Below are 26674 nucleotides of genomic sequence, written 5' to 3'. Positions count from 1 at the left end.
GGACAAAATGATGCAGTGCCATGAAAGTCTGCCATACTACAAGGGATCACCTTGTAGTCAGTGTTCCTTTAATCCTTAATTTCTCTGTACCTTGGAAAGCATGAACAGAGTTATTACCACTTGCCGGCCCAAATTTCACTATCACGGAGCTTGGCCATTCCTTGCCCTACACACAATGCCACCACAGTTTTGAATAGACTGCTCACAGTTTGGATTGGTTAAATAAGAGCTGGCATGGAAACTGCAGTGCTGCATCAGCTGCTTCTGTAACCCCTGTGATACTACATGAACAGCAGCAATGGATAGGTGATACCATAGACAGGCCCTGCCATAGACTTACCTTCTTTTTTGCCTATTTTTTTTATAATTGATGTTTACAGCAACATTAATTCCACACTCTCATTAGAGCCTGCTCTTATGCCAAGGCATTATTCCCTTTGTAAGGTGTATTTTCAAATACCATGCTGCCCTCTTGAGGGTACGTAACATGCTTGGGGGTTTTATGCAGTTACTGGAAAGAAAATAACTTTTTAATGAAAATTTGTTTCTTATGGAAATAAGCAGCTTAGACATGAGCATTTCAAAGCCATCTTTGTGTTTGGGATGTTCCAAAAGGAATTGGCCATGCAAGTCCTTGCAAATGACTTAATTACTCAACCCTAACTCCACAAAAGATTTAGAGTATTATGTGCAGAGGAGCCAATGGCTAGGAGTAGAAATAGAGTTGTTTTCTTAAAAACATCGGTCTGTTTAGATTTGAAAAGAGATTTAATTTGCAGAATGGGAAGAATCCTGCTTCCAGTGCTCTGGTATTGACCAGATGTCTTGCATGACACAGTCATGGTCCTTCCGCTCCAGAGTGGTGAGTACACAGTGACTGATCCAACCTGTACTGCAGAGCTCTGGCTGCCTCGTGATTTCTCCCATCTGCAGTGTCTCATTTGAAATGTTTGCTTTAAGAGAACTGCATGTGTCTGTGTTGGCAAGGTAGGAATGCAGGTGGTTAGAACAAGTGCTGTGAAGGACATGCAAAGTATAAGCACAGAGGAGGGAGACACTGACAGAAATTGCCTCTGATAGTTGGGGAGGGAGGTAACATCAAAAAGGAAAGTTACTGGAGTGGCTGTGTGCAAGAGTCCCTCTTAAATGGATTGTTTAGCATGAGACCAGATGGACAGTGGTGGGAATACGGCTAGGTGAAGTAGGTTGACTAATTGCTCATTGTTCATTCATTGTTCTGGGAATCAATTTAAACTACAGTGTGTTCATCAGAGACAAACAGACTGGAACAAAAGAAGAAGGAGCTGGTTAGGCCTCATGTGGTGTTGTGCCACTGTAAGGCTTGGATTTACAGGATATGAGAAGACATTTTAGCCATCTGTCCTCTCTCCTTCTGCTCCCCATGTCTGTGCTATTCCAAGGGGATCCTAGAGAAGCAGAAGTGTGCTGGGAGTGATTTCTGGTGCTAGAAAGTTTAACAGAGCTTCTACTGACTGGACCAGAGGCAAAGATTTCCATTTTTTTCATGTAGTTTTAGAATATTTGCTGCCTGTCCTCAAGGGTCAGTTTCAAGCCCCAGCTGTGCAGTCAGGAGTGGCTCCAGAGCTGGTGAAGCTTCTGTCCCACCGGTGCCAAGGTTGGCAGAGAGCTCCTGGCTGGCAGTGAGGTCAGAGTGACTGGCACCTGGCATAGCAATGCCACAGTCAGGGCTCCCTTTGCAGGAGAACTTTCCATTCCAGCTGCTCTGACAGGAGTCGTGGGCTCCTGAAGGGATCTCCAGTCTGTCTGCCTTGACTGGAAACTGGGAATTGTACTTCACTGAGCAAATGTCCATGGAATGGCTAATGCCAATGAATCTCAAAACCATCCCCATTGCAGGGAGTAGTGTTACTAAATATAGGAGGAAAATGTATTCTTAATATCATATACCAAATAAACCAATGTCCTTTTCTGGTACTTTCTAAAATTCCTATAAAATAGGCAATGGCCCACGTATTTATTTTTTTCAAGAGTAGCTAGAAATACTCCTTGGCCTATCTTTTTGTATGCATAATTTCCAGGCCCCCGGTACTGTACTTCCTTATACAGATTTTCAAGTATTCTTGTTTTCCTTCTATAAAAATAGGCACATGGAATGAGTAAACACCACTAAATATAAGCAAAAATCCAAGTAAAAAATGAACTAGAAGTGTTTATAACGGAGTGTGAAAATGAACTCCCCTTTTCATTGATTGTCTGATAGAAAGCTGAACATTTACTTTAAATGATCAAATGCTTGTTCCCTATAGATCAGCCTATACCTGATAAGGACTTCAGCTAGAGAAAAGCCCCACCAAAAAAATACAAACCCAAAAGACCTCAACAGCTTGACTGAGTTTGATTTCAAGTATGGAATAATGTATTTTAAAATAGTTTTAAAAGCAGGTCTGCTGGAACAAAAAGCATAAGCTTCTTCTTGAAAATTAATCCTGTTTACTGACACTGTTATTTTTCACAAACATAATTTTTTTCTTTTTTTGTGGCAAGAACTTAACTGAGTTCAACCTCTTTTCCTTTCCCTATTGCAGAATAGCTTTGCCTTGTTTCTCAAGGCCATGTGACTCCTCAGCAACTTTCCTGCCTTTCAACTTTTGCTCACTAAGATGGAAGGATCTTTTCACTTGTGTTGTTCCAAACTTCTTAGAGACCTGCAACTTGAAAATATTAACATATGTCCTTGTGCCTTAGGATATTGGTGCATAATTATAGTAAAATAAATACTGAATAGAGAATTGTGTTCAGCTGCTGCCCATCACTCCTGTGATGTTGCTCTCATATATTCCATCTTTAAAGGTCTGTTTACTAGAGAGGGGAGCAATAGATAAAAAGAATCATAGGATACTTTATGTTGGAAAAGACCTCCAACATCACTGAGTCCAGCCATTAACCCAGCACTGGCAAGGCCACCACTAAATCATGTTCCCAAGTGCCACATCCACATGCCTGTTAAATGCTTCCATAAAAGGGGACTCCAGCACTGCCCTGGGCAGCTTGTGCCAGGGCTCAACAGCCCTTTCCATGAAGAAATAAGCAAAACTTCTGTGGGGACTCTCAGAACTGGGGACATGATGACAACTGGTAACAAACAGGCATTTTTTAAATTATCTGTTCTATATTTTATATCTCAGGAGCAGCTGAGTTTTCCAGAGATTTCTTTGAGACAATGTGTACGCAGACATGTTGATGTGTGACTTTGTAAGCCAAGTGTACTCTTGCTGGAATTTTTTTTATAATCTGTGGAGCAGTGTAGAGCAGTGCTTTTCAGATTTTCTGTGGACACCAAGGGAAAATTTGCTCAGACACCTCACATGCAAAAGCTGTTGTAGAGGTGCTGTTGAGATTCAGACACTTTTCATATGAGCTTTATCAGTTTTCAGAAGTTCATAGAAAGCACCTGGTTTTTCTGTCTTGACAAATTAACATTCAATGGGAACGTTGCTCATGCACACTGAATTTCAATATCTGCTGATATCCTGGTGAAACATGTCCCGTGTGAGCCGAAGCACAGATTGAGGAGGAGCTGTAGAGTATCTGTTTATTTGTGTGCTACATTTGTGTGCTACATCTGCAAACTGAGCTGTTTTACTTATGATGATTCTTTTTAACCTGCAATTACACAAAACAGTCAGCTTAATGACTGTCCATTCATTTTGCTTGAAGCCATATGATCCTGAACTCTAGCACTGTCTGATTTCAGGCTAAACAAGGTTGGTCTGGGTTGGTACCAAACTGTGAAGAAGCAGGAAATGACCTTCAGTAATAACACTTACTGCTGGTTCAGAGTGGGCACATGGACATTGTCAGGACACTCCTTTTCCTGAGCTGAGACTGAACAAGATGGAAAGCAAAATTTTATTGTTAAAAAAAGTTCTGACTAAAGTACAATTTAATCAAAAACTTGTATATTCACACTTGTATGACAGAGTGAGGATCTAAGATCTCTTTCTATGCTTGCATTTTTATATCTAAACTAGAGAAACCTATCAGAATAGGAATCAAATAATATGCAGTATTGTTGCTTTATTAACTAGTAACCAGTTGTTTCTGTCACAGAATTTGATAAGAGTAAACAAAAAGAGATTTGATTTTAACAGAGTCAAATATGTTTTTGCAGAAATGTTATCTAGTGATTCTGTAAAAGCAAAATTCTAATTTTCAGTGCTAGTTCTGCAAAGATGTAAAATGTAATGTGACTTTAGCAGATTATCTGGGTTTGTCACATATTTGGGTGATCTAATTGCTAGAAATGTCTGTAGACATTGCAGGCTTGAAAGCAGCTAGTATTGCATTACTGAAACTTCTTATGCAACTATGGCTTTAAGAGAAGATATATTTTGCTGGTACAGTAATAGTTAGATAAGTATAATTAGTAATAGTAAATTATACAATTTGTCATCTCAGTTTCTTTTTCTTGGCAATAGAGCATTATGTTTACTTGGTCTCATTCTCTTACTGCATATTCAGTGCTTCTGAAGTGGCACAACTCTGACCCTTTCAGATAGCAGACACAGAGCTAAGTTCTGTTGGTTTGGACATAGACCTGGAACCCCAACATTTGTAGCAGCTGAGGCAAAAAATGATAAAAGATGGTGTACATAGCAAATAACAGGTGTTGGATGCTCTCCCTTAAGCTCTCATGGGGACCTTCCTAGTGAAGTATTGAAGGAGGTTCCTGAGGACCTTAATCACAGGCAATAGGTAGGAAAAAACCCAAAACATTTGCACAATCCAAGAAAGTCTGTCTTGGAAAGAAGTCTCCATCTATGGAGGTAATTAGAGAAGTTGCTGAGATCTTGGAGACAATATTTGCCCTATGACTTCTTACTTATCCCTGCTGCACTGAGGCATGAGAGCAGTAGTGAGCTTCCATACAATAAATATTCTATACATGTATAATGCTGAGAAATTTGAAAGTGTTGGTTTATTCTGAAAATTACTAAAAATTGTACTTCCCTATCCATCAGATCTTCCTGTTGTGCACATTCAGTTATAATTTCTTACTTGAGGTGAAGAAGGATTAAAGGAACATTGCTACAAACAAAACCCCCTGACACAGCTCAGCTGAGGACTGAGGAGCTGGGTTGATTTTCCATTGCAGCATTTTTCGTCAGGTCCCAGATGGTGACACATGAGCAGAGACCCCCTTGTCAGTACAGAGGTGGTGGAATCACTGCAGCCTGGAGTGTCAGGATTACACTGAGTTCAGTTAAACTGATAGGCTACAAGCCTAGAAATTAAGTGTGTGTGACAGGATCATAGTCACAGTTTAAGCACTCTAAAGACAGTTTGAAATGGAAAATGTATTGAGTGTAAAAGAGTATTAACAAACCCTGACAAAACAGGTTAATCAGGCTGCATAGTTTTTTCTCTTGCCTTCTAATTTATACGTAGAGTTTTTCCTCTGTGATTATGTCAGCCTTAGCTCAAGTGTCTTGAAGGACATGTATTGATCCTTTATGTTAACAAATATAGATGCTCATCTAACTAGAATGTTAAGGAAATACTTGCAGTCATATAGATAACCCATCATATGACTTGATATATTCATTATTTAGACAAAATGGATTTTACTTACAGATCAGATGATGAGTTAAAAGCTTTCTGCAGTATCAAGTTGTTCAAGCTTTATCATAAGTAAGAGCTAAAGTTTTAAATTCAGGGAGGTGTTTTGACAGCATGGGGGATTTCACTCTAAAAATGTGTTTCAAATATTAATCATGATGAAACATCATCTGTATGTGACCTTCAGAAGGTTATGATGAAGAAAAGACTTTTAGGCTGTTTTGGTAACAAGAGTATCACCAGCAATGGCAAAACAGGACAGACTGAACTTATAAACATTACATCAGCCCTGTGCTAGAGATAACATGTTTACTAAACTTCTCAAAATGAGCTGAGACCACGAGTCATCTCATTGTGATCAGCACTAGGACTATTTCCTGCTAAGACTGGCTAACAGACTGGTATATTACTGCTTGCCCAAAATATTAAACTTACAAAGTGAAGCGTCCTTATTTTGTGTAAATAAGTACAAGTGTTCTCTCCTGGGAGGACAAAAAGGTTGCCAGCAAATACAAGTACTGGAAAATACCAGCATGCTAATAAGGACATTTGAAGTTCATCTGTTTTTAAGGAAATCTTATTATCACATTGATAAATGAAAAAAATATACCTTTTTGTCTTTCTAAACAACTATGTTTATGTTTTTAATTCAGCAAAACTAGTCTTTGATATTTAAATAGGTTCTCCTATGCCACAGGATGTTTAACTTTTGGAAGTTCAAAACACACTTGACTTAGTACTCTCTGAAATGGGATAGAAATGTGCTCAGGTTTTGCTGTGCTTTTCATTGTCTTCTCAGAGCTCAGTTCATGTTTTGGCATTTTCCAAATCTATTGAATTGGGAAGGCTGAGGTAAAAAAATAGTGGAGAAATAAATGCGTAAAACTAGGTCAGACCACTTGCCTGCATTCCAAAAGGGAAAAACTGGGATTGTTTAATGGTATTTTTGGAAAAATTTCTAAGTATTAAAATATTCCATATATATTTAGGCTCATTTTCAGAGGACGCCTCTGTGGTAACACAAGTGACATTTTTAATATGCCTTTCCCTTGCTAAGCCTTCTTAGCAAATCAAATGTCATTTGTTGTGTCATAAGCTAAAGACATATTTCACATGTCAGATGTACAAAGATGCTACTGAACAAAATTACAGGCGAGACATTTAAATTCTGCTGCTGCTGGAATTTCTGTCATCTCTCTTTCTGATGCAGTGCACAGCAGCTCTCTGTGGTGACAGCAGAACTGGTTCCATTATGCTGCAGAGTAAATTAATACTTTGTGTGAAGGCTCAGGTCAGAAAAAAACCAATTGATGGCTTGTGTGCAGAAGTGACACTGTTACATGATTAGGAACTACTGCAGCATATAAGTGGAAACCTGAACACATTTATTTTCAAATTTCAATTGTGTCATTTTTGAAACTATTTCTTTTTAGGATCAGCATTATTAGCATTTCTTGGGTTACAGGAGAACCCCATCTACCCAAAGAGCCGATGACCTTTTCTAGTGGTGTATGCTGAATATGTTAAATATTATAATTAATTTCAAATAAAGAAATGGGTCATATTATTTATCTGCAACATTAAAATTTTGATGACCTTCAAAGAAAATCATGTCTAGTTTTGCATGACTTAATCCTTGACAGTTATCAGTATTTTGTCTATCTTAGGGGCTGCAAATTTGTCCAAAGTTTCAGATAAATATATTTGAAAGACAGATGAGCTAAAAGCAAGATAGTTACTTCTATATCCTGCAGCAGAATTCTTCAGCACTTTTGGAAATGTCACTGTTTTCCAAGTAATTTTAAAGTGTTGTAAGTAAAATCCTGCCTACCCTAGGACTCCATGAGTCAGTTTTGATTTCAGTGTCTATTTCTACTTGAGAAGAAGCATTAAAGAAAATACATTTGCCAGAATTACTTAGAAGAAAGGCAAGCTAAATTCAAAGGTTTGAATTTGCACTTAAATCCAAGTATGTGGATGGCTCTCCCTGAGTTTAAATTAGAGGAGAGCAGTATTTAGTCATGACCTGTTGTTATGGATTCTGGAAATGTTGAGCAATTATATTTTTGTCTCCAATTCTCGTATGGCTGTGGCAAATGGAGGCAGGTGCTGTTTGTGTGCAATCACAGCAATTCAAATCTGCCTGCACTCGCTTCCCTTGGTCAGCAGTGAAACAAAGGGATTCATACAGAAGAAACATTTCCCTCCTCTTCCCTTACTCCCTAGTTGCTACAAATACTTCACTTAAGAGTAAATAATTTGAATTGTATAACCTTATAAAATGCCTTTTAAAGCATTCTATTGCTAAAATCTTGTTTGGCAAATGTTGTCAACTTGTCCAGAAAGTTGTTCGACATAATGAAAATGGGACACTTGTTTCCTCAGGGGTACATCTTCTGTATCTATGGGATTTATTTACTTGCAGTGAAAAAAAATCACAATGGTCTTCTGTGTTTCTAAGCATCAATTAATTATTTGAATTCCCTTGTGTATGTACAAAGTAGTATTTCTCACAAAAGACAAAAAACCCAAACAGACAAAAAATCCAAACGAACAACAAAACCAACCAAAAAAAAAGCCCTTTCCCCATTAAAAGAATAGGAAAATAGCAGCATCCTTTTTTCCCCCCTGCAACTAGGAATCATTAACAAGCAGAAATATAGGAATATTGCCCTGGGTTTGTAGCCCAACTCCTTTGTGTGTTACTCTGATCCACATTAGCACAAAGGACTATACAGCCATAAAGCTTTAAAGTTGTTCCATATCGATATTGCAATTAAGATTGTACTTATCTGGCTGCTGATATGATTTGAAATCTGTTCTTCTTCTGTTTTGAAGTTCAAAGAAATAATGCAATAGTCCTGCGGTAAATCTGTTCAGGAGAAAGACTTCACAATTTCAGTCACAAAGTTAAATATTTGCGGCATCAAAACCAGCATTGCTGACTCTGAAAAAAGGACATCTCTCTTCTGCAGAGATTGACCATTTGTCCAAAATTAAGCAAAAATATATATTGTATGTTGCTTCCAAAGGCACCAGCATGTGATCTCCACACTGTTCTCACAGTGCACATGTTTAATTAGTCACAGATACAATGCTAGCTTGAATGGCAGTCCTGTATTACAATATTCATTTATTTAATTAAACTTTGTATTTAATGCAATATATTTATATTGCAAATCCTATCATACCACTAAATCCATTTTTCTGCTGCTAGATTTGCATTCAGTTCAGGATTTGAATCATGCTCAACCTCATTGTTCCAAGTAACGGAATTTATTAGAATGGATCCACACAATACTGCACATGATGAAAACAGGAGAATCAGAAAGCCGAAGTGCAAAGCCAAAAATGGAGGAAAATAAGACTGGCAGTTTTGCACGACTGTATTTTGGAAGGCCAATGTGTTTCCAAGGCCTTCTTTTCAAAAATTGCCACTGACCTTTCCCACAGTGCTGAGCAGGTCTGTTGCAATTTCTTATTAATCAGAATAAGTCAAAAAAACATGCTCTGTACGTTTACAGAACTGGTATCAAACTCCTTCAGTAATTGAAAAGAAAATTAAAATCTTCTGTTCTCAGAACTGTTGCAGCTTCCTTTTCCTATTTCCTACACTAAGATGAGGCAAACTGTCCCAGAATTTACATTCAGTTGCACTCAGTGCTTTCAAAAACCCCTCTCACATAATTACAACTCTAATAATCCTTCACCTGCCACCTCAGTTTCCTCATGTGAGAGGTTTTTGCCATTTGATGTTACAAACGGCTTCATAAAGTAGTAAGAGGAAGAAAAAAATCTTTAAAAATCATCTCGAAATCGATTTTTTCACTTAGTGAGAAAAGAGACTAAAAAATGAATTGAATGATCTTTTAAGGTGTTCTTAAACCAAGAGGATGTAATTTAGGAACAAATTAAATAGCGAGCAGATATTTTCCTGTAACTAAAAATTACCTTCTTATTTCCAGGTACGTAACTTAAGGTTGAAGAGCATTTTCCAGGTACCTGTCGTGTGCATTACTGAAACATAAATGTAAGTAAAAACAACTTAATTATATGTATTTGTTCATCCATTAGAAAATATTTATGAGATAGAACACAACATGTGCATAACTTAAAAATAATGTTTACTAGTAATTTCTTATTCTACCCCAAAATGCCATAATGGCCTTGTTATATCCCAGAATTACAAGTACTGATAAAATTATTTTCTTGCTCCGCCTTCCCAGCTTTCCCACAATTATCTAATAGTTTAACAAACTAATTGGACTAAAATATATTAAGATTATTTTGTATTGTGAATATCTACCCTCAAAAATCATTCATATGAAAGCATTCAATTTTAAAAGCCACTTAAAATTAACCTTCCTGACTTGTACTCCAAGCTCTATCCACGATTCTGGTTGAAATAAAGTCCCCACAGACCCAGCCAGTAACCCCCACTGAAATCCCACCTGATCACCTGTGTCACTGCATGATGCTATCCCAAGAAACGAGGCTTTCTCAGTGAGCTTAGTGGGTCTTTGCTCTGGGATTTATAAAATGCAATAAAAAATGACAAAAAACACAAATGCAAATATATTTTAAAATATAATATTAGCATTGTCAACACGAAAGACTTTATTTACTGCACAGAGAAGAAAATATTCAGAATAGTGTAGTTTGTTTCGGGGAATGCATGAAAAAGTTTCAACAACTAACACACAGTGTTTCTTTGCAAAATAGCCCCGTGCATGATGCTGAAGTGAAATGGGTTTTGCTCATTCTTGTAAAAGAAGGTCATTACTTGCTATTGTGACTGCTCCTTTTGGATTACCTGTCTCTGTCTCTGTGCAAGTCAAACAATAAATAAAGGTAGTCTGTTAATATAGATTAGAGGTTAAACTGTTATTTATTGTCACCTTTTATGGAGAGATTCCATAAAGGTATAAAGGTTGTTATTGACCTTCCCTGCCTACAAACTAAGAGTCAGGTATTTATCCCAGGCAATCCATTTGCAATGAAAAAAAATATAGTCTTCCTGAGGAGGCACAGGTAGCAACTGAGCTGCAGTGATAACTCCTGATGAGTGAGAGCTCACAAATGCACATCAGGTTATGTCTCTGAGCATATGAGATGAAGAAATAGTTGAGAAACAACAGATACCACCCTGCAATTTCTGAAGTCTTCTTTTAAACATCCTCTGGGATTTGATAGAGTTGAGCATGAGAAAAGTATACAGCACATTTTCATTCCTTTGAGTTTATATAGTACAGAAAGCTATAAAAGTAAACAACAGCAACAACAAAATTAGCATTCTCTTTCATGTGTTCCTTGAAATTGAAATGGTTGAAGAAAAATCAATGTAACAGCCACCCACTTACTGTGCCTTAATCACATTACCAGCATCCCCTTAAACTGGTTTGTGATGGTACTTCTGCAGTGCACCCTGGATCAGAACACACCTCAGAATCAGCCTGCAAAGGCTGCTGTAACCTTGGAGCCATGGAAGAACTTCCTGAGTGCAGAGTATGAAAGGTTCCTGCTACAGTGAATAGAAGTTCCTTATGTGAACATCCCAAATGGTGAGGGTGTCAGAAATCAGAATAAGCCTCCTATAATTCTAAGAATAGAGAAGAGAGAAACAAACAAAAAAAAAATCTCATAAATATATTCTTTTCTCTTTCATGAAGCAGCCACAATCTTCTTCTTCCTCACCCACTCTATCTTACAGGCTGAGCCCTATGAAATTGTGACTATTTGAAAAGATTTAAAAGCCACTTCCTCTGCAGTCCTTCAATTTTGCCCTGTTGTCACTTGACCTGTGACCACACCACAAGGTTACAGCAGAAGGAAATGAACCATAATGAAATCTGAAGAAGAAATTGTATTCATCCAAGACATGGCCTTTTTTCCTATCCCAGCTTGTCAAAGTGTTGGCAGAGTAAGCAGCAAAGAAATCTTATGGGATCCAGCTGGCTAAGTCCTGGTGGTATTTCATCATCACAGCAAAGTCAGAGTGGGGAGGGGAGAGCTCTGCAGCCAGGTGTGTTAGAAGCTGTGGCAAAGAAACTGTCTGACACTGCTTCTGCATTGTCATTGCAAAGGGTCACACGACTGCCTGGTCCTAAACAATCTGCTCAGACTGACAGAGGCAAGAGGACAGTTGTTGAATTATTGCATCTTCCTCATTTCAAAAGCAAAACGCCTAGAACAATTCCAATATTGTAAATTCTTGAAGAAGTAAGGTCATGATTTGTTTCCCAGCTGATGTCTGGGCAAGTATCTCTGAATTCTGCTGTGTGTAACTACTGAAGTTCTGCTCTGGTTAGTTTAAAATATTCATCTATTCTTCAGAGCATACCCCAAATTCTCAAATTCATTAAGTAAGACAGAGAAGTCAGTCCTTATCAAGTGCTTCCTTACAAATATTATTACAAAAACCGTAGGAAAACCAGCCAGGAAACATCATAAGGTAAGGAAGAAATTGTAGCAGAAAAATAAAATAACCACATTTTCCAGAAACTTCTGAAGTTTGAGAAATAAATTTTTCCCTCTGAGGGTGGTGAGGACCTGACACAAGTTGCCCAGAGCAGCTGTGGCTGCCCCTGGATCCCTGGAAGTGCCCAAGGCCAGGCTGGACAGGACTTGGAGCAGCCTGCGACAGTGGAAGGTCTCCCTGCCCATGGTAGGGGCGTGGAACAAGATGATCTTTAAGGTCCCTTCCAACCCAAACCATTCTGTGATTCACTCTAAGTTCTCAGGAGGGTGTTAATCTGGAAAAAAACACAGTCAGTAGCCTAGGTCTGACTGTACTAGCCACAATCCTGGAGATAATATAAGGTGGGGGAAATGTGAGATAAGACTTCAGCTCCTCAACAGCATTTTACTGGTATGCTCCTGCTAACAGCCCTGCTCCACCTCAAAGTTTCTTAAGGTCAATGGTGTTGCTCTCCTTGCAGCACATACTCCAATTTGGAAAAATGTCCACACATTGGTTTCAGTAGTCACCAATTTTTGAGACAAAGTGTTTTGTTTGCATATGGGTTGTTATGAAATGTGCCCTGCTTTTCATTCTTCTAACTGCCTGCTTGGGAAATCTGTCATTTTAATGACCAAAGCTTTTCTTTTTCCCTTCCTAGTCTTGGAAAAGTCCAAAATCTCACTGTTTACACAGCTATCCTCATGAAAGTGGAGTGAATGCAGTCCAGTGAACACTTAAACAATCTGGTCCAAAGTGCTTCCATTTACTGGTGACACCATCAAGGCTCAGACAAACCAATAGGAGCACTGGAACTGTTAATTGTTAATAATTACACGTCACTCAGATTTGATTCCTTCTGAAAGCAATTGAATGGCTTGTTCCTAGGCCTATTAACCAGGCTGTCCTTCACATCATGAACTGTTTGCACTGTCCAAAAATTTTAACCATCTGACAGGTGTACAGAGCTCTATTTAAAGTGACTTTATGTCACTTCCCAGCTGCTGTGTCCCGTAGCCCCAGGGTTACCTGTGACAGACTCATTAATCGAGCAGCTCTACAGGGATGAGGAGGGAATGCTCCAGTGACTCACAACTGAGCTTCACCTTAGACTGAAGTGCTTCAGTAGGTGGAAATTTAAATTCTTTTCTGCACCAGCAGTAATATTTTACTTGCTCATTTTCATGTTGCCTATTTGCAGCCAAGTCAAATCAAATTTAGGGAGCTTTTAAACCAAAATTTGAACTTACGTATTCAAAGACCTCTAGAGGTGTGCTACATAGAATATTAAAGATGCTTTGTTGCTGCCAATTCTGCTTCCCAGCAGCAAGGAAAGAGGGATTTAATCAAAGAAGAGTGCCTAAGCTAAGTGGTAAATCATGCAACACTTTTCAAAAGTGAGCAATGCCAGCATGGTTAGGCACAGTAGACTCTACACCCAAAGCATTTAAAATGTATTTTATTACACCAGCAGTTGCCAATAAATCCTTGCTAATGTGATCAGCGTTAATGAACAATGACATGAAAGTTGCTTCTGGCAGCTTTTTCAAAAAGTGACCAGGCCAGGCTGTCCAGTAATGTTCAACAGCTGATAGGCCTTGGTGTCAGAGAAATTGATAAGAAAAAGGTAATAAAACAACTTTACATGAAGTATTTTGACCTTCTTATTTTGGAATGACTGCATACATATATTTGTGAATTTTTGTGTGGTACTTTTATTTTTCAGTGGTACAGTAATCAAAACCAAACCTGTAACAGTTAAAAGATGGCCTTCCTGAGAGTAGACCCAATGAGTAGCTTATAAAACACTAAATATCAGAGAACTGATGAATTTTTGCTTCACCAAATGTTGATTTGCAAGAGAGGCTAGGATTTGTTACATGTACATAATGCACGTTCCCCTGATGAGATATGATGATTTAAGTAAGTCAGAGTAGGATTTTACACATCCAGATTCCTCTCTTTGTGATTCTTTATAAACATTTCTTACACATTTACACCACAAGTTCTTGCTAGAGGAGAAAGCTATAAAAAGCAGGCACAGAAGCAATATAACCTAGGTGTCATAAAAAGCTTGGGCAGTAAAATGTCATCATTTCTCCAGAAAATAATGCTCTCGTGAGTTTCAGTGGAGCCCCATTGCTTCTTTTAAATGCTAAGGTGGGGTCAGGATGAGAACAGAGCAGCAAGACCAAAGTGATGCTAAAGTTCAGTGATCAGTTGTTGGTATCAACCAAGATACCAAAGACCCCAAGTTATGATCAGATGATAAAGTGTAAAAGTCACTTATGTAAATTACTAAGGGATATGTACCAGACCAAAGTCATTATTAAACAGATCCCTTTTATTCTGTGATCTTATTCTCCCTATTCTCCTTATTCTTCCTTAATTTTAGAGCCACACAGAGATTTTTACTGTTCAGTTGCTGAAATAACGCTGTGCTTTAACCCTTTAATGCCAAACTTTTGGCTGCATTCAAATCTTCACTAAGAAAAATTTTGTACTTCTAATAGAATAACATTTTTGTGCTCTCATGGGTTTAGTTCAAAGACAGCTCCTTAGGATCCCTCTAGGTCTCTTTCTGAGGCACAGTAACCTCTGTTGTGTTACAAAAATCTGCAGTTTCATTGCAACCATGAACAAGAAGCCTGACCAGCAGTGAACAGTTTATTTTGTAGCTGCTCTTTTTCCTTATCATCTCCATTGCAAGAGTGTAAATTCAAAGTAAATATCTTCAAGGAATGTTAATTCAAAAGAAAATTACAGGAGGGGTTTTGTGAATAAAATATTGAGACAAGTGCACTCAGAAAAGGAAGATTTACACAGGTAAAGGAGTTTTCAATTTCATAGATTTAGATTTCAAATTCCTTATTTAGAGCTATCTATTACAATTGTCAGCAACAAAATCCTGCACTATTATGCATAAATTGGTAATTGATGTCAGAACATTTTTACCATTTCCGTTTTACTTTATTTCAGTGTATCTCATTTAACTTTGGAAGGAAATTTATAGTGATTTACATGTCCCAGATATATTAAGCATGTCAATGGATATATTAAGCAGTATTAAGCCTTAAGAAATAATCCTGCTTTATTTCGCTCCTTCTGAGGACTGTGCAGAGGAATAGTGGGAAAGGATTAGGAAATTGGTGTAATACCTGTCAAGTAATGTTATCTGTGAATGTGCATGAATTCTCCAAAGTTAAACCAACTATTCTATATCAAATTCTTCAGGTTCTTGAGGAAGGTAGGAACAAAAATAACCTATTAAATTAGCTTGTAAAGCTCCACTTTCAACAGGCCATTTTTATTTTCTTAGTGTGTACAGAGCCTAATCTTGCACTTTGTAAACGTGTTGTCTCTGGCTGAACCCAGAGCTCCTTGCTGCAGGGATATTTCTGCACCTTCAGTGGGAGCGAGGCAGAAAAGGAGGTAACTTTGGCAAGGTAATTTCAGTCCTTGCAGCCACATCAGAGTGCCTGCATCTGCAAATGTTTGGGGTGCACTGCTCCACATCCACTGCTTTGGGATGTGCCCTCAGCAAAGCTGACAGGGAGTCATGCCTGCTGCTGTCCCTGTCAGGGAGTTCATGCCTGCTGCTGCTCAGGGTTAGAACTGAGTAAACTAATTTTGGGAAGCAAGGCTGCAAAATACAGCAAACAGAGCAGCCTTTTATTTAAATATTTTGCCACACTTCCAGAAAGTGCACCTGAGATGTCAGGGGAAAGAAAGCCTCACAATATAAGTTTATAAAAGTCCAGGAAATTATCTTGTCTGCTGCTGAGGGCCAACTAAAGCATCTGCTGGGTTGGGATAGGATCTTTTGATTGCAAATTTTTATATAATATGCAATTCTGCACAAAATCCAGACAGCCTGGATTTTAGGCTATCTGTGATGAGGGTAGAAGGTACAGTGTGTAAATATTAATTAGCTCTAGATTTGAAACTGAAGGAAAAGTTTTTATTTAACCTCTTATTGATGTCAGCTGTGTAGTGCCCCCAGCAGAAAACACCTTTTGTGAGTTTACTGGTGCCAGCACAGAGCTGTGATAGGCACAGAAAGCAGAGAGGCAGCTGGCATGGCAAACGTGCCTTGCCTTGTACCTGGTGATGTCTGGAATCTGTTTCTCACCCTGCTGGAGGGATCACAGATCCATCATGTGCAGGGAAACAGGGAGGTGAGGGCACTGAAAAGGTGCCTGGATTGGTAAGGTAAATACACTGTCAGCTGGTATTAACTCTTGACAGCCACATTGCACTTCATGAAATTCACACATGAAATTCATTTCTTGTCCAGGCAGTTTGAAAATGTTAGGACTGACTTCATTTACTACTAAATCCAGCTCCTGTGTTACTTGTGGGAAGGGGAAGCACCTCCCAGTTCTTTGTGCTGCTCCAGTGTGTCTGCAGATCAGTCTGATAACCATATCACACAGATCCTTTCCATGATTTATCCTGCTTCCAAACTTGTTGAAAAATGAGCACAATAAAAAAGGGTTCTGAAATATTTCTCTGGGTAAATGTCACTGTTAATATATCAGAATGCACAGAAATGGGGATTATGTATAACTATAGACATTTTGCTGCATTTAAATGTGCCTAATTTGTCATAAAATTATTCCTCTGTGGTTCCAAAGAAACCATTCATGTCATAAGAGTTTTCACCCATTTAGAGTTTACAAGAGAAATTATCAACTGTCAGACCTATTCCTGGAACTGTCTTCCAAATTCTCATTTTTGTCTTTTTGAGGAGTTTTTGGTTACTTTTTCTCATTCAGTTTCATTGCACATTTAAAATTATTTTTATTAGATAAAAAGTGAAAGCAATGGTATGTATGTAAAATTTATCTGAACAGGACAGACTCTGAAAAGAAGAATAATTTTGGCATTATTTTTATTGACTTTCTTAGCTATTAATCAAGTTTAGTGAAGCAACAGGGAAAAGGGCCCGATTCCCAATTTTGAAAATATAGAATCATAGAATTGTTAATGAAGGAATAATGTCTAAGATCATCAAGTCCAACCATTCCCCCAGCACTGCCAAGGTCACCACTAAACTGTGTCCCCAAGTGTCACATCTATGTCTGTTAAATCCCTCCAGGGACAGTGACAGGTCTTAGTCTTTGAGGCTAAGTAGCTGCCACAAAATGATTCCAGCTAGAAACTGATTAACTTCTGTCATAGCTATTTCAGAGCAGTCTTGCTCCTAGATGGAAAACTGTTAAATTCCAGTTGAAATAACTGATTTCACACATTCTCCCTTCTGCTAAAAGAATCTGAACATACTCCAGTGTTTCAGTTTGCTTATTTGATCCAGAACATAATGCAACTTTTCAATGTCTGCACGTGCAGCATGGCAGCTCATCCAGGTGCACACCTGGTGGGGTTTGTGCAGACACAGCCAGGACCTGCCAACATGAGGTTTTCCACAAGGCAAATGCACAGGCAGGAGTTGAAGACCAGTGAACTTCAGTAAGAGGAGGTTCAGCCCTCTCAGCTGTCACTGTCAGCAGCAGAAAGGAAAAGGCTTCCTTTGGAGTAGTTTGAATGTGCCTGAATCCCCTCCTGAGGGTGGCCCTGGCAGGGACAATCACTGCCAGTACAGAATGGGAGCAGCCTCTGAGAGTGCTTGTACTGCTTCCCCCTGCTACAGCCCGGGACCACAGGATCCCCGGGTGGGAAGCTGACACAATGTGCTTTCAAGGCAGTGGCATCAATTACCTGACATCTTTTAGATACTTGTTTTTCTCACATTTGGGCTGAATCACCAGCCTTTTAGGGCAAGCATGTTCTGCTTCGTGCTTCCTTTGACCAACACGCTTTGATTGTGGGAACGAGGGCATCTAGTGGCTTCTCTCTTGTTGCTCTCCAGTTCCATCTTGCAGAGACTGTAATACTGAGAGTGTGTTAGGTGGAATTTGTGACACAGTTGTATTTATAGAGTCAGAACAGTGTTGCAAGAGTGAAGTCTTTATTTATGAAATAAAGAAATTGCAAAAAAAAAAAAAAGCCTTAGTTAAAGGGAAATGCCCATTCAATCAGCCAGGAATTGCTTCAGGATGTTTTGTTGTGCCTCATCCTGCCCAGGACATGAGTTAATCAAAAAGAAGTCTCCTGATAAAGCAATAAAAGTAATCAAACCTGTAATTTCAAAATGATAATACCATTTCCCTGAGCAGAATTAAATTCTTTTGTTCAGTTCTCATTTCTGTACCTCTAATGTTTATAGGGCATTTCATGTAGTAATGTATGCAAGCTGACAAATGAAAAATAGTGTGGATAATTACAATAGAAGCAGCTAATAGAAGCTGTAATAGCTACATCGTGTCTCTAACCATTATAGTTGGTGGTATTAAATTCATTTAAATGAAGAAGAGCTAAGTTGCAGCGTAAGAAATTATAAACTTGACTTACTGGCATTAGCACACTCCCTTATTTCTCTCTGCAGTATTTCAGGCACTATGTCACTGCTATAAAAATCTATGAAGATAAAAGAGCAATGGTGAAACATCTGTAAAAACAGAGCTGTTAAGCAATGACATCTCAGTCAAAAGGGCTCAGTGCTTTCCAAAAGACAAACTGGATTCAGTGGTTTCTTAGGATCTGGAGACAATTTCACAATTCCTTGCTTTATAAACTTACATTCCCTGGGTGGATGAACAAAATCTTTTTAAATGGCATCTAGTGAGCCAGGTTGTAGAGAAGCAGATGTGAGAACTAGAAGCAGACACAGTTCTTTGGTCTAGACAGCTGCTTGTGAACAAGTAAAGGTTCACAATTGCTGTCAAGCCCTGTGTCATTTCAGTGGTTTATGATGAGCTGGGAAAATATTTGATAGCATCAGCAATCATTTCTCTTGTGAAATCCAGAAAGCATGAGGAATTTCTAGATGCTTCTTGAAAATCTTCCACTCAACTCATGAATGTATTTGAACTTCATTTTAAAAAACAGTGGCAGATCAGTCGTGCCTCCAAATTCCAGTGGCTCAGAGCTTGCATGCCAAGCTTTCACCAGGAGCTCTACCTTTCCATGATATTTGGACTATGAAGAAAGCAAAAATATTTGTGAATCTCCCCAAGTTCCACAAAAAAATAGCATTCATGATTAATTGTTCCAATTATCCCACCAGAACCTAATTGATACTTACTGTTCATCTTTTAAGAAACTCTGCACCTATTTACCTGACTTTACTAAAAAATTAAGCAGCACAAGTTTTATATATGAATGAGCTGCAGCAAATATACCTTTATTTTTGTATAAAAGATATTTATACCAACTAAGCAGCTTCAGCACAAAATTCCATCTGTATTAGCATAAGTTCTGCACTTGTGTTCAGTTATTGAATATTCCAATCTTTAACAGGCCATATAATTACCTTAAATATTACATTTCAGGATCACTTTAAAGCTATAGTTCAGACCCTATTAAACATATTTTATATACATATTACTACACATAAAAAAACTTTCCAGATCACCAAGTGAACACTTTCCAGACTATCTACAAAGCATAAGCTTGTGCTCTTTATTGTGCAAAAATAATTACATTTCTTCTATGAAAGGATGCAGTGGTTTTCATTCTGTAGGTGCAACTTTTTGATTTTAATATTTTCTTAATGGGGTATTATGAAAACAGTCTCAGAAAATTGTATTATGTGTTATATCATGTAACATTGTGTGCTAGATAATTTCTTGAAGTTTTCTGGCTGAAAATTCAAGTTTCACCTATTACAGTATAACATTATATTTCCTATATACTATAACATCATACTTCACCTATTACCTATAACAGGTTTCACCTATTACACTACGGCATAAATATACTATTCCACTATATTTTAACTCAGGGTTTACTCTTCCTATTTCATGAGCATGTTTTAAAACAAGGCCATTTGCTTAGCACTCTTTTCTACCTACCACTCTTTGCCTCAAATATTTGGACTGTAACTTTTAAAGACGAAATCTAGCTTTTGCTTTACTGTCTTTGTACCATGATCTGGTCAGGCTTTTCTTGGCCTTCAGCATTTAGCAGTTTTCATCACTTAAAATTTGACATGTGCTCCAAAGCTTATGAAAAGTATTTTGTCAGAAATCACTATCATTTGTCAAGGTTGCATTGTATTTTGTGTGTGTTGGTTTGGTTGCTATTTGACTTTCCTTGCAATCTGGATTAAAAATTTTTATACTTAGGCGATTATAAAAAATCAGTTTCTCTTTTGTCAAAGCTTTTCATGTGAAAGTTTAATAGCATGCATTGAAACTTTAAACACTCGTCTTAGACCCACTAGGGAATTTTTTTATGAAAGCTAAAGCCTTCACAGTAACAGAAAATGGTAATATTTTCAGTAAAACTTTATAAGGCTCTTGGGGATATGGTTTAAGGATGATTATGGTGGTAGATGGCAGGATTAGATGAACCTAAAGGTCTCTTTCAACCTTGGTGACACTGTGATTTCCTTTTGTCTCATCTGTTACTGCAGTGGCATAAATATGACTTCCTTAAAAGACAGTCTCTCTAAATGTTCATTACTCTGCTCACTAAAATATTATTTTGAAGTCAATACACTTTTTTCTACTTCCCACTGGAACAATTTCTTTAAAACATCTTTGTAACTGTAAGATACAAGATCGTGATTTCTCTCTTTCTAATTCATCTCTTACTACACAAGAAAATAATTTCGTACATCTTTTGTTTTCAAACTCTCCTATCCAGTGGTTATGTATTTAACTGCTTTATTTTGTCTGAAGTCATGCTTAGGGTAATTTTACAGCAGAGGTGAAGAAGGCAATGCTGGAGAATGATCTGCCTGTTATAGCTGCATCATTCTCATCATAAACCTAATTCTGCATCCTGAAATATATTTCTAGTCTTCCTGATCTTTTCCCCTCCTTAGAGAACTGGTTTGGTAGTAATTCTGTCTTTATCAGGGATTCATAAAAGTGTCTGAACAGCTTCACAAGTGAATGTGTTCTCCAAAAGCCTCTGGGGACAGAGGGGTTTTGTGTGTAAAGTCCCACCCATGGCCAGACGAGCCTGTGATTAAAGAGCTTCAGCTCTGGGTCTCTTTGCACATAAACCTGTGGGTTTACTTCAGGCAAAGAGCAAACTGCAGCTCATAAACTGAAATGCTGATGTGAAATTGCCAGCAACACCTACGAGAATGCTCCTCACAGGGGTATAACTTATTATTTTAAACCTGTAATTTCAGTGTTTCAGTTTGAAATATTGCCTTATAAAGAAAATCCAGAAAGTGTTTCTGTTCCAAGTAAATTCAGGTGTAGAAATTAAATATCTCTTACTCTCCTTTTTTTTTTTTTTTTAATGCCGCATACAGTCAATTCTCCTGCACCATTGGTCACCTTATTGGTTAATATCTCACATTGTTGAAGATTATTTTAGAAAGGCCCTGCCTTTAAGAACCACTCTATTTGGTTTGTCCAGTTAGTTCTGGCAACTCAGTTTATTGTACATATTTTGAATCTAATTTTTCTGGTCATTACAATAACCTATTTTTCCTTACACTCTTAGTTTACAGAAAAATGTAAGTGCAATGGGAATGATTATTTATACGATGTTGAAAAAACATCCAAATGTAGAAAGTAAACTGACAGAAAGAGGGTTTATCAGTTGAAGCATTCTGCTATACAAGTTAGTGAAGGAAATAACTGCTCCTTCTACTGACACAAATATTTTCAGGACCTTGCTAGGATATCATTTTGCTTTTTTGTATCTATATTTATATAAACTTTTGTAGCTTCTTTTGTATTTAGAGGAGATATAAAGTCACCTTGTATGTTCTTTTGTACACAGCTCTATTTTGTATTCTACTAGCAAAATCAGCAGCTTCAGCTGGACTTTTTCCTTAGAGGCCACAGAAAGGGCACAGTTAACTTGTTTGCACTGGGGAGCTGGCAAGAGGTTGTAAACTGAAAGGCTGTAGTACAGGAATTAGTGCATGTGTGAAGGGTTTCCTGCTCTGCATTTCTCATCTCCAGAAAGCCCCACAATGTAAGCAGCATATCATGTTTTCTCTTTGAATCATAATATAATTGTGCCATACCAGAAAATGCTGTTCTGAGTTCCAATTCAGTCATAAACCAATACATTTAGAATGCTTTGTTTTAAAGAAGAAATATCATGAAAGCACATCCCAAGCACACCCTGTCCATCTGTTTTCTACTGCACATCCAAGTAATTCCACTCTCCTCAGAGGTGCTGGTTATTCCTTCTCCACTGGTGCCAAACAATGAGTTCAAAATACAGATGAATGCTGAGCAGCAGGAAAAGTGGTTCCAGTAAATTAAAGAAAAGTGCTGACAGCCATTCCCCTGCTTGGTGTCCCTGGCTTTAAGTACTGCAGCACAGACTGGGGAAGAAATAAGCAGTTCCCAAGCCCATTAGTTAGCAGGTTTTGTTGATTCCAACTCAAGTCATGTGTGTGCTTGTGAGGGCAGTGGTCATTGCTAAATTAACACAGAGCATGGTCTAAATGGATAAATCTGTCTAGCAAAGTGCCTCTCTTGTCTTCTTTAAATTTAGGCTCATTAGTAAGCTTTGCTCATATAGTGTAACTTACTTCACTCCATGTGAACTTGAATTGATGACCAAAAGGAACTCACTGTTTATTAATTACTTGCTGCACATGCAATAAACTCTCCACAGGCAGGGCCTCAAAAGCCAGCAGGAAATTCATTACCCATCCACCACCCCCTGCTGACACCTCAGTCCTCTCTTCTCCATTTCTTCTTCAGCTTTTGCAACATATGCAATTGCTTTTTACCATCCACTCCTAAAATTGTGACTCCCCCAGGACTCTTGCAACCCACTGACCTCTCGTGTGCTGAGAGAAGGACACACCATGGGGCTTTCCTTGCTGAGGGGCTACCCCTGGGGGTCTGCACATCCTCCTGCTGCAGGGAGGGACCAGCTCATCCTGGCTGTGCTAGCAGCATGTGCTCACTGCTGGGGAAAGGCTGTGCTCCTGCTGCCTGCAAGTGCTCCAGGCCAGCTTGGACAGGGCTTGGAGCAACCTGGACTAGTGGAAGGTGTCCCCGCCCATGGCAGGGGGGGCAGAACCAGATTACCTCTATGGTGCCTTCCAACATAAAGCATATTTCAGCTCATTTTGGAGTTTTGGGGGACTGGCTCCTGTGCAGGAGCTTCACCCTGTGCAGGGCAGTGACCCACAGGAGCCCAAAGGAGCTGTGCCCTCCCTGAGGCCTTTGGGGGGCACTCAAAGGGAGACACACTGCCCCAGAGCTGAGCACCTTCTGCCTTGTGTCATTGCACCCCTTCTGAAAACACACCCCAGGGTGAAATAACCCTCCTCTCCCTTTTTCTCCCCCTTTTTTAGGGTTGAAACAGCTTTCCAGTGAGTGTCACACACTTCAGCTTGCCCAAAGGTGTCCTGACGTGTAAGGAGAGACGAGCAGGAAGAATGGGGGAAGAACAAGCCCGGGGATCTGGTATTCAGTCTCAGCTCTGTTACTGACCAGCAGACAGTGCCAAAAGAGTGTTTTAGAGTCTCTTGAAAAGCCTCAGATCGTAGTGTGGCCCGGGGAAGATGCACCACCATACACAGTCAACACTCTTTTGTGTGTGCTTTAGATTTTCCTTCCATAAATTGGTGTTAGAAAGCAATTGCAATGCCTTTTTAGCTCTCTCAGAAAATTTTCAGTTAAAAAAGTACAGGAATATGTTAGAGGAATTCTTCATCACCATTACTCATACACTTACTCACTGTTAGTAATTCCACCTTGAACTCCTGAAAAAATTCTGAAACGCTGCCCCTAAAAGAAAATAAAACAAATAAAATCCAAGCTTTTGAGTCTTCTCAGAAGAATTAAAACTGTTTGAGCTCTTAGATTCTACTTTCAAATAACACTAATGAAACGAATGTCTAGCTGTTATATTTTAAAATGTTATATATTTTATGTGAGATATTTACATTTATATATTTTATACTTACTAATCCTTAATAATTTGGGAGTTGTCTTTTTAGAAGCCTCAGCCATGATTGATGAACTCAACATAAAGCCACTGACTGAAGGGAAAAGAGACTCAGACAAAGAATCTATGTTAAATGTATGTTAATTTTTTTGGTTGTGCTTCTTAATGTGCTGAGATTTTCTACATAAGGAACACTATTTATGAATCACCCAGAGCTTTTCCAGATTTTAGAATTTCTGAATGATAAGTAGAGAGCTTATAACTAGGACAGAAACTGTGCTATGTGCACTTCTCTTTGAATTTTTTCATAAGGAAAAAAATTCCTTAAGAGGAGCGTAGTACACATTTGAAATTTCAGATTATACTTCATTTCAAATAGTTAATAGTCTTAATTGTGTGTAGATTTCGATTGGTTTTTAATTAAATGTTAAAGGCAGGGAATATGATTTCTAAAATAGACGAGCAGATATTGATTATAAACTAATTACAAATGTTTCTGGGCATGTTTTGGCAGGTTCATTAACTCTCAGTGTTAATAGTGACCAGGTGTGTTGGTCACGTTACTGTCACTGTAGCTCCATCTTGTGGCTGAATGATTATTCTCGGTTATTTTTTGATTCTGTCGGAAAAGCTTGGTCGAAAACAAACATGAAAAATGATGAGGAGAGGAATTCATAAACATGATTAATTTCACTGTGGTTGTTTCTATAAGAAAAATGTGTCAGGAAAAAAACCCCAGCCCTGAGTGTTTAGTGCTCGCCTTCCATAGTTGTAATATGCCATGTCTAAGTGGATAATTATAAACTGGGGGAAGTTTTAGTTAAATATTATTTAAGAAAATGAAAGAAAAAATGTCATGAGTATTACGATTATCTATATCAAGGAGTTTATTAATCATATATACCCTGCCAGTCATGTTTTGTTCCTATTTCATACAGGTGATCAAAAATTCTGATGGACAGTTTAACCTTGAGGCTGCAATTAAAAATGCTGACACAATGTCCAATGAATTGAAGAAAATAAATGGTAATTCTGACTTCATCATCCAGTTAAACAAAAAAGTGTGTAAGACATTCTTCTAAGAGTCTGCAGTTGGAATGGCCTGGTTTTCTGTGTTAGACAACTGGGTTTTAATGTAATGAAGCAATAGCTTTGCTCTTGTCTTTTGAAAAATTAATGGAACAGTAGCTAGAGAGCAATAGAATGATGTTAGTTAACCGTGGGAAACACCTGCTAGGTGGTCAGTCATTCCTTTCTAGGAACACTCAGAGTCTTCTAATGCAAATATTACTAACATGCTAACACCAACTGAATTTAACCATCTTGAGGCAAGTGAAACAAGGCAACCCTTCAACCTTTTGAGTGAGTTGAACACTAAAACAATGCTGTCTGTAGATTACCATTCACTGTCGTTCAAGAAATACCATGCTGGTACACTGCCCTTTGTCTTTCAGTGGAAAGCCAGCTACTGCTTTGTGACCTGATTTTGAATTTCAACCATCCTATGAAGGCCAAAGATTTAAGAGAAGCTGAAGAAAAGACTTGGAGTTTGACTGATTAAGTAACATCCATTTTCATGTGTTGTCTTCTATTAATACTACTGAAGTTGCTGCTTCTTCTTCTTCTTTCTTCTTCATCTTCTTTCTTTTAATTAAGTTTGAACTGTACAATGATAGCATGGTTTCTTGCAGGTAGACTTTGTTTTAAGCTAAAGATGGGGAATGGAAAAAAAAGCAGGTTATTGCTTCTGAGAGTGTTTTTTTCAACCCACATTTCCCAAATTAAGCCCACTAGGGCTGGAAAGACTGATGTAAGTAATTAAAAAGATCAGGAAATTGTGCATGAAATTTCTCACGTGGTTTTCTCTTTTTAAACAAAAACGTGTTGGAGCAGTAACAAATGATTTGAAAATTTACTTCAAGTCACTGTCTCTTGTCTCAGTTGTGCCTGGGGAAACAGGATAAGAAACAGCCAGTGAAGGAGGAACTGCAGTTTGTGTTTTCAGCTGCCTTCCTCATCTTAAAAATGTTGCTGAGGAAAGATTACTTCTGGAAAACCAAAAATGCTTTCTATTCTAGTTTCTGTAATGACTCTCTAATGCAACTAGCTACAAGAATGGGGAGGAGTTTGTGGTTTCAATGCTCTGTCCTGAAATCTTCTTGGCCCAACATTTGCACAGCCACTCTTTTCCTGTAGTTCATTACAATTCCTATTCAATCATACTTTACTTGTGGACATGTTTGAATGTTGAGATGTAACTTTATTCTTACCTCAAATATATCTCTCTGAATAATCAAATAGGGATTTATTCTACATAAAAAATATGCAATGTTAGAATTTGTTATGCTGGTTTATATTGTATTTCTCTTTCACTGGTGAGAGGATATAAAATTAATAAAACACAATTCCATAGGAGGTGTTTCTGGGTTGTCAGATTTTTCAAGGCAGGGCAATGGAATAGAATTACAGTTCTCAAGAGTCAGTGGTGATATGGGGGATGATGTTCTTAATTTTAACAGTTTTTGAAAAAGACAGATTAGAACTGACTTTTCTTTCGCCAGATGATTAGTCAGTTTTTTAAAATATTGGGCTAGAAGCAGCTTTTGTCAGCTGAAGGATTTTTTAAATTTTATTTTTCACCTTTATTTTTGGATTCATAGTTGCATG

General features: G+C 38.1%; 1 long non-coding RNA gene across 6 annotated transcripts in view; it reads left to right on the top strand.

Annotated features, from left to right (window-relative positions):
* The window catches only part of LOC128795706 (uncharacterized), a 53386-nt gene extending 26964 nt beyond the window's left edge, over positions 1–26422 (top strand). For 4 of the 6 annotated variants that reach the window (XR_008433619.1, XR_008433615.1, XR_008433618.1 and 1 more), the window contains 5 exons: positions 9567–9631; positions 23412–23523; positions 24048–24142; positions 24946–25033; positions 25462–26422. This is a non-coding gene — a long non-coding RNA (uncharacterized LOC128795706). Of the gene's footprint in view, positions 1–9566; positions 9632–21868; positions 22067–23411; positions 23524–24047; positions 24143–24945; positions 25034–25461 lie in introns of all 6 variants that reach the window. The other 2 variants (XR_008433616.1, XR_008433617.1) reach the window with 2 other exon arrangements.
* Positions 26423–26674: the final 252 nt, after the last annotated feature.

This window comes from Vidua chalybeata, chromosome 15 (genome assembly GCF_026979565.1).
Source record: "Vidua chalybeata isolate OUT-0048 chromosome 15, bVidCha1 merged haplotype, whole genome shotgun sequence".
In the NCBI taxonomy this organism is placed as follows: domain Eukaryota; kingdom Metazoa; phylum Chordata; class Aves; order Passeriformes; family Viduidae; genus Vidua; species Vidua chalybeata.
The sequence above is the reverse complement of the archived record's forward strand: the minus strand, read 5'-3'. Positions and strand labels throughout refer to the sequence as shown.